We start from the raw sequence: 7,906 nt of genomic DNA, 5'->3' as shown, positions 1-7,906 counted from the left end.
TTTGGATCTCAGTGCTCAGAAGGCTTTGGATTTTGGAGCTTTTTGAATTTAGGATTTTTGGATTAGGGATGCTCACCCTGTACAAAATAGTAGTAAAGACAATGTGATACTGGCATAGAATAGACATATGTTAGTGCAATAGAATTGAGAATTGTCTTAGTCTGCTTGGGCTGCTGTAACAAAATACTGCAAACCGTGTGGCTTGTAAACATCAGAAATTTATTTTCCACATTCCTGGAAGCTGGAAAGTCCAAGATAAAGGCACTGGCAGATTTGGTGTCTGGTGTTCTTACTGTGGAAGGGGTGCAAGGGGTGGAAGGGGTGACTGAGCTCCCTCTTTCCTCTCTTCCAAGGAGACTAATCCCATTCTTGAGGTCTCTGCTCTCATGACCTATTCATTTCCCAAAGGTCCCACTTCCTAAAGCCAGAAGTTAGGACTTCAACATGTAAATTTGTTGAGGGGGGTGGCGTGAGGGGAGAGGGGCGGAGGAGGAGCACAAAACATTCAGACCATAACAAGTATAGCGGGGCATGATGGTTCACGCCTGTAAACTCAGCACTTTGGGAGGCCAAGGCAGGCAAATCGTTTGAGCTCAGAAGTTTGGGACCAGTGTGGGCAACATTTCGAAACCCCTTCTCTAAAAGAAATACAAAAAAATTAGCCGGGCATGGTGACACGCGCCTGTAGTCCTGGCTACTTGAGGGGCTGAGGTGGGAAGATCGCTTGAGCCCAGAAGGTCAAGGCTGCAGTGAGCCAAGATTGTGCCACTACACTCCAGCCTGGGTAAAAAAGTGAGACCTTGTCTTTAAAAAAGAAAAAAAACCTTATTTGATTTTTTGACAAGGGTACATAAACAATTAATTGGGAAAAGAATAGACTTTTCAACAAATAGTGCTGGGACAACTGGATATCCATGTGCAGAATAATAAAGTAATACCCTCACCTCATATAATATACAAAGATTATCTCAGAATGGTTCAAATACCTAAAACTAAAACTCTTGAAAGAAAATACAGGGTAAATCTTCATGAACTTGTATTTGTCAATGTTTTCTTAGATATGACACTAAAACCACAAGCAACCAAAATAAAAATAAATAGACTATCAAAATTTAAAATGTTGGGCCAGGTACTGTGGCTCACACCTGTAATCTCAACATTTTAGGAGGCCAAGACAGGAAGACTGCTTAAGCCCAGGAGTTCAAGATGAGCCTGGGCAACATAGACCTATCTCTACAAAAAAAGTAGAACAAATTAGCTGGGTGTGGTGGCGCATGCCTGTAGTCACACTACTTGGAAGGCTGAGGTGGAAAGATTGCTTGAGCCTAGGAGATTGAGGCTGCAGTGAGCTGTGATCACACTCCAGCCTGGGTGACAGAGCGAGATTCTTTAAAAAAAAAAAAAAAAAAAAAAGTGAAGCAGAGAAAATATTCATGAATCATATATCTGATAAGGGACCTACAACTTAAAAGGACAAATAACCCAATTAAAAAATAGGCAAATGATCTGAACAGTCATTTCTCCAAAAAAGATGTACAAATGGCCAATAAGTACATGAAAAAAAATGTTCAACATCATCAGTCATTAAGAAATACAAATTAAAACTACAATGAGATACCACTTCATACCCACTATGATGGCTATGATAAAAAAAAAAATAAAGATGGTAACAAGTGTTGATTAGGATGTGAAGAAATTGTAACCTTCATACACTGCTGGTGGGAGTGTAAAATGATGCAGCCAATTTGGAAAAGAGTCTGGCAGCTCCTTAAACAGTTAAACATTGAGGACCAGGCAATGATGACTCACACCTGTAATCTCAGCACTTTGGGAGGCTGAGCTAGGAGTATTGCTTAAAGCCAGGAGTTTGAGACCAGCCTGGGCGACAAATCAAGACCCTGTCTCTTAAAAAAAAAAAAAAGTTAAACATTGACTTACCATTTGACTCAGCAGTTTCGCTCATATGTTCGTACCCCTGAGAAATGAAATCATATGTATGTAAATATTCATAGCATTATTCATAACAGCCAAAAGATAAAAACAATCCAGATATCCATCAGCTTATGAATGGATAAGCAAAATATAAATCCTTACAAGGAAATATTATTTGACTGTGAAAGTAAAAAAAAATAACTGATTCATGCTATAACATGAAAGCGAATTACAAAAGACCACATATTGTACAAGTTCATTTATATGAAATGTTAAGAATAGGCAAGTCGGCCGGGCGTGGTGGCTCACGCCTGTAATCCAAGCACTTTGGAGGCCAAGGCGGGCGTATCACCTGAGGTCGGGAGTTCAAGACCAGCCTGACCAACATGGTGAAACCCCATCTTGTTAAAAAAATAAATAAATAAAAATAAAAATAAAAAAAGAATAATAGGCAAGTCTATGGAGACAATGTAGATTAGTGGCTGCATATGGAGGGGGAGGATGAGGTTATTGAGGGTGATGGGTAAAGGGTATGGGATATAACCATTCTAAAATTGATTGTGGTGATGGATGTACAACTCTTGAGTGTACTAAAAATCATTGAATTGTACACATTGTATAAGTGAATTATATTTCAATAAAGCTGTTACCAAATTTTTTTAAATCTTAGAGAATGTAAAAAATAAGGATATTTAAATCTTTAACACAGTATCTAGCAAATATTATGTCCTTAATAGTAGCTATTGTTTGATAAATACCATTTTGAATTTTGCTTAGTAACAGATTGAACTGGCATTAGTGTGTAAGATGGTTTGGTGATGGAAAAACCAGTCAGGACACTATTGTCATGGTTCAGACGAGAGACAATATAGGTGTCAGCTAAGATTATATCAGTAGGTATGGAAAGCAAGTGGTAATTTTTAACTACAAGTAAGTGGTGACATTTTGCAGATAGAACATGAAAGTAAAATCTACAGGATTTGTTTACTGATTGTGGCGGATGAAGAGTGATGTATCTGTCGGCCAGAATATAATTAAAAACTATGTAGTAACAAGTGGCACAAAAATATCCAATTTAGTAGAATGGTGGTGATAGTAGTACAAAAAAGTCCAAATGCCGCCAAGCTTGTTGTCAAATGCTGAGGATTTTAAAATGGTTTCTGCCCTTAATAGGAGACTGATATAATCAAGGACAATATAATGGAGTTATATTTTCTAATGTCGGCATATGAAATGAAAAAAATATTTTCAAAACTACCTTTGAAAATCCTTTAGGGTAGCACATGGGGTCCTCTCAGTAGTTCTATCAGAGCCAGTTTTTTCCAGTGTTGGAAATAAATCTGATTTGGCTGATCACCAGATGAAGTAGTTGGCTTGGGTTTTGGGGGCCCTATTGTAGTCAATCAGACAATCGGTTATTTATCAAACACTTAATAATAGGCTCTAAAGATATCCCTGTTCTCGAGGAGCTTACATTCTAATGGGGGAGACAAACTGTAAACACAGATTTTCAGATGCTTTTAAGTGCTATAAGGAAAATTAAATAATGAGCATAGCTGGTAGTGGTGGTTGTGTTGGTGGCAGCTACTAATGCTACAATGTTCAGGAAGTACCTCTCTGAGGAGATGACATTTACTTTTTTGAGACAGTCTGGCTCTGTCGCCTTAGGCTGGAGTGGAGTAGCAAGATCTTGGCTCACTGCAACCTCTGCCTCCCGGGCTCAAGTGATTCTCCCCTGTGAGCCTCCCAAGTAGCTGTGATTACAAGTACATACTACCATGCCTCACTAATTTTTGCATTTTATTGTAGAGATGGGGTCTCACCATGTTGCCAGGCTAGTCTCCAACTCCTGGGTTTAAGTGATCTGCCTGCCTTGGCCTCCCAAAGTGCTAGGATTACAGGTGTGAGCCACTGTGCCCAGCCAGGAGACGACATTTGAGATGACACCATGGAGAACATTCCCAGTAGAAGCAATAGCAAGTACAAAGGTCCTGAGAAACTCTGGTGCATTTGGTCACCAGCTTGGTATGTTTGAACCGAAGGCCACTGTGTTCAGAGGTTAGTGATTAGAAAGTGAAAAGGGATGAGATGAGGGATATAGGCAGGGACCAGATTATCTAGGGCCTAATAGACCATCATCAGGAGTTTGGATTTTATTCTGGTTCCAGTGAAAAGCTATTAAAGAAGTTTAATCATGGGAATAACATGACCCAGTTTATTCTTTAGGAAGATCACTCTGACTCAGGGTTTCCTCTGCCTCCCAGGTTCAAGCAATTCTTCTGCCTCAACCTCCAGAGTAGCTGAGACTTCAGGCATACACCGAACTAATTTTTGTATTTTTAGTAGAGACAGGGTTTCACCATGTTGGCCAGGATGGTCTCAATCTCTTGACCTTGAGATCCGCTTGCCTCAGCCTCCCAAAGTGCTGGGATTACCGGTGTGAGCCACTGTGCCCGGACAACTCAGGGTTTCTTAACATCAGCACTATTGACATTTTCGGGCTGAATAATTCTTTTCGTAGGGACTGTAAGATGCTTGCAGCATCCTACAACATTGTAGGCATTGTAGGAAACGTACTTTGTTTAGAAACCTTGGCCTTCACCCACTAGGTGCTAGTAACCCCACCACCTTCCCTGAGTTGTGACAACCAAAAATGTCTCCATACATTGTCAGGACAAAATTACTATTCTAATGGAACAAAAAGAAAAAGGATATGTACTTAAATATCAGACTCCAGGCCAGGTGTAGTGGCTCACCCCTGTATCCCAGCACTTTGGGAGTGCTTCAGGTGATCCACCCGCCTTAGCTTTGAGGCTGAGGCGGGTGGATCACCTGAAGTCAGGAGTTCTCCTGGCCAACATGGCGAACCCCCATCTCTCTTAAAAATACGAAAAATTAGCCGTGGTGGTGGACGCCTGTAATCCCAGCTACTTGGGAGGCTGAGGCAGAATTGCTTGAACCCGGAAGGCAGAGGTTGCAATGAGCCAAGATGGTGCCATTGTATTCCAGCCTTGGCAACAGAGAGAGACTCTGTCTCAAAAAAACAAAACAAAAAAACCAGACTCTGACACAGTGGGATGTTCACGTTAGAAGCATAATGGCTCTTATTTCATATGAACTCTGGAATATATGATGGCTTTCAGAGATGTTAAGCAGGGTGCGGTGGCTCATGCCTGTAATCCCAACACTTTAGAAGGCCTAGGCGGGTGGATCGCTTGAGGCCAGAAGTTTGAGACCAGCCTGGCCAACATGGCAAAACCCCGTCTCTACTAAAAATACAAAAAATTAGCTGGGTGTGGTGGCACATGCCTGTAATCCCAGCTACACGGGAGGCTGAGGCATGAGAATCGCTTGAACCCGGAGGCAGAGGTTGCAGTGAGCCTAGATCACGCCACTGCACTCCAGCCTGGGTGATAAAGTGAGACTCTGTCTCCAAAAAATATATAAAAAATGAAGAAAAATGGTCCAGTTGAATTACAGAAAAGCAGCTCAGGAAGAGTTTTTTGGAGCAAAAGGGAGATGAGCAACCTTGGAAACAAGTCTAATTAGATGAATAATTGTTAAAAGATGAGCAGTGTTTTCTAGACAGAGGAAGCATGAGGAAAGGGTCTCTGATCCTGGAATGCCTTTTATGCCAGGAAGAAAGCAAGAATTGAAAGGATGAAATGGCAAATGTCGTGGTAGACTATTGGACTATTCCTGCAGCTCAGAAAAGTGGCCTGGAAATAAGAGGTTTGGCAAATATCCTGTTATGGTGGTAATTAAGGCAGAGGGAGGGTTTGGGGCAAGCTCACCAAGGGAACTCTGTAGAATGAAGAATAGTAAGTCTTCTCAGGGAATGCTTAAATCCTGGAGGTCTCTGGGGTAGGTAGGACAGAAAGTCCTGTTATTTGCCAGGTAGACAGACTGTTGGGCATCTGGGAATTAATGCTGGTCACCCAAAGAGTTGTGCAGCTTTGTTTACCATTGTTAAATGAGGCAGTGGCTCAAATACTTTTCTCTCCACACCCCTATTTGGAAGCCATGTATATTTTGCTTGCTCTTCCCATTTAAAATCGTAATCCATTCTATTCCACCCCCATGAGGAAGCTTTTGGGTAGAAAAGTGTGTGGAGGAATAAGTAAGTTGATGTGTATCAGGTGTGCAAACTTTAGTGCGCATCAGAACCCCCTGGAGGGCTTATTAAAACAGATTGCTGGGCACCACCCCAGGAGTTTGATTCAGTAGGTCTAAGGTGGAGTTCAATAATCTGCATTACTAACAGGTTTCCAGGTGATGCTGCTGTTCCGGAGACTACACCCAGAAACTACCTTAATTCACTGTAAAATGTAGCTGATTGGTTTTTGCTCTGGAATAGGAACTCCTTAATGAGTTTAATATATTGATCTGAACCCTTGTAATTGCCCCAAATACTTAATACTATGTGTGTTTAATGCTCTAGCACACGAGGGGAGCCTAGAATCACCTAACAACTCCCTTCGGGAGTGATTCTGATTAGTGCATCTCCAGTTCCGACTAAGATTTCCCACAAATATTAATTATTTTCACAGGAGGCTAATAAGAAATGCCGTCTTTGTCCCCAAAAAATACCTGGAGGACGGCATTTCAGAGGCAAAGAGGCTGTACCAGTCTCCCAGTCTCAGCCCTTCTCTGCCGCCCACCACTGAAGGGGCCCCGACTACCCCCGTGAGTGCTGCAACTTCCTAGGTGACTTGAGGTAGCCTTAAAAGGGATTGGCGCAGGGTCCTTGCGACAGAGAAATGTGATTAAAAATCAGCTGGGCCACCCAAAGGGAGCGTCTTTTCCATCAGGTAGAGCCGAGGGGCGGGGCTCAGGGACAGCCCCCTTCCGGCGCCGCCCTCTCTGGCTCCGGGGGCGTTCCCGCTGCAGCCGCGATCCTAACGGGCTCGCGAGACGCCCCGCCCTCCCTGGGCTCGCCCCCGGCTCCATTTTGCAGACGACCAGGTTTGGCTGTGACGCTGCTGCCGGGGTCAGGTGAGGCGCGGCGCCCCCTCTCCTCTTCCCAACTCCTCGTCCGCCTCTGTCGTCTCGCCCCCAGCCTGCTCTGTGTGCCGCCGTCCCAGAGCTGGTGGGACGTGGCGGCAGGGCCATGTGGACCTCCCGGATGGCTACGACTCGGTGTGCGCGTTTCGGAGCCGGGCTGCCGGCCAGGGTGTGTTGGGGTGGCGTGGATGAGGCGGCCGGCCCGGCTTGCAGGAAGACTGGAAGCCGTTCGGTCCGTACGGAAATCCCAGGGACCAGTGGCGCCCCGCCCTCGGGCAGGTGAAGGGGCTGAGGCCGGAGCGTGGCCCAGCCGCCTCGCGGGAGCCCGAGTAGGTAAACGCACGGACAGTGCTAAAAGTGGTCTGGCTGGTTGGTGGTGGCTGTACTTTCCGGTGACACAGCGAATTTAGGGAAACTTGGGAAATTTTTACTGTGCTTAGTGAACCAGGCCAAGGTTGTACGCTGACTCTTGTTTACAGTTCTTGGAAACTATTCTAGAATAGCATTCCAGATTTGATTCCTGTTCCCCAACCAGCAGCAAATGTGTGTTGAAATTAGCTCATCCTGTGCAAACACTGCCCAAGGAAACCAAGATGCCAAGGTAGATGGCTGATGTCTACCCTAAAGTGACAGAAATGACGCTATCTTCCGACTGCCTTAAATGCCCTAATTTTTGCTAGCTGATTGCCCGCTAATCTGCTAAATGTGTCTGAATTAGTTGATGAGTGTAATGAGTTAGCTTCCAGGCAAGGAAGAAGTTTCAAGCACTAAGTAGGTAGAAGAGAGAATTTTGGCCACTGCAAACTTTCAGTCCTTTTCAATGAGGACTGCCTTTCAGTCCTCACTGGTGGGTGGCTACCTACCTGTCCGTGCAGAGGACTAGCCATGCCTCCACTTTCTCCAAATCGCTGACTGATTTAAATGATCCTACCGGTTTTGCAAAGTTGTATTCGCTGTTGCATATCTTCAG

The 7,906-nt window shown here is 44.1% G+C and overlaps 1 protein-coding gene across 2 annotated transcripts in view; it reads left to right on the top strand.

Annotated features, from left to right (window-relative positions):
- The first annotated feature begins 6,872 nt into the window (after nucleotides 1-6,872).
- The window catches only part of ANXA7 (annexin A7), a 38,186-nt gene continuing 37,152 nt past the window's right edge, over nucleotides 6,873-7,906 (top strand). For both annotated transcript variants that reach the window (XM_012460221.3, XM_012460219.3), the window contains exon 1: nucleotides 6,873-6,927. The gene's annotated coding sequence lies outside the window, so the exon portion shown is untranslated. The remainder of the gene's footprint in view (nucleotides 6,928-7,906) is intronic.

This window comes from Aotus nancymaae, unplaced genomic scaffold (genome assembly GCF_030222135.1).
Source record: "Aotus nancymaae isolate 86718 unplaced genomic scaffold, 86718_ANA_hifiasm-v0.15.2.pri h1tg000010l, whole genome shotgun sequence".
NCBI lineage: Eukaryota > Metazoa > Chordata > Mammalia > Primates > Aotidae > Aotus > Aotus nancymaae.
This window is presented reverse-complemented; position numbering and strand designations above follow the sequence as displayed.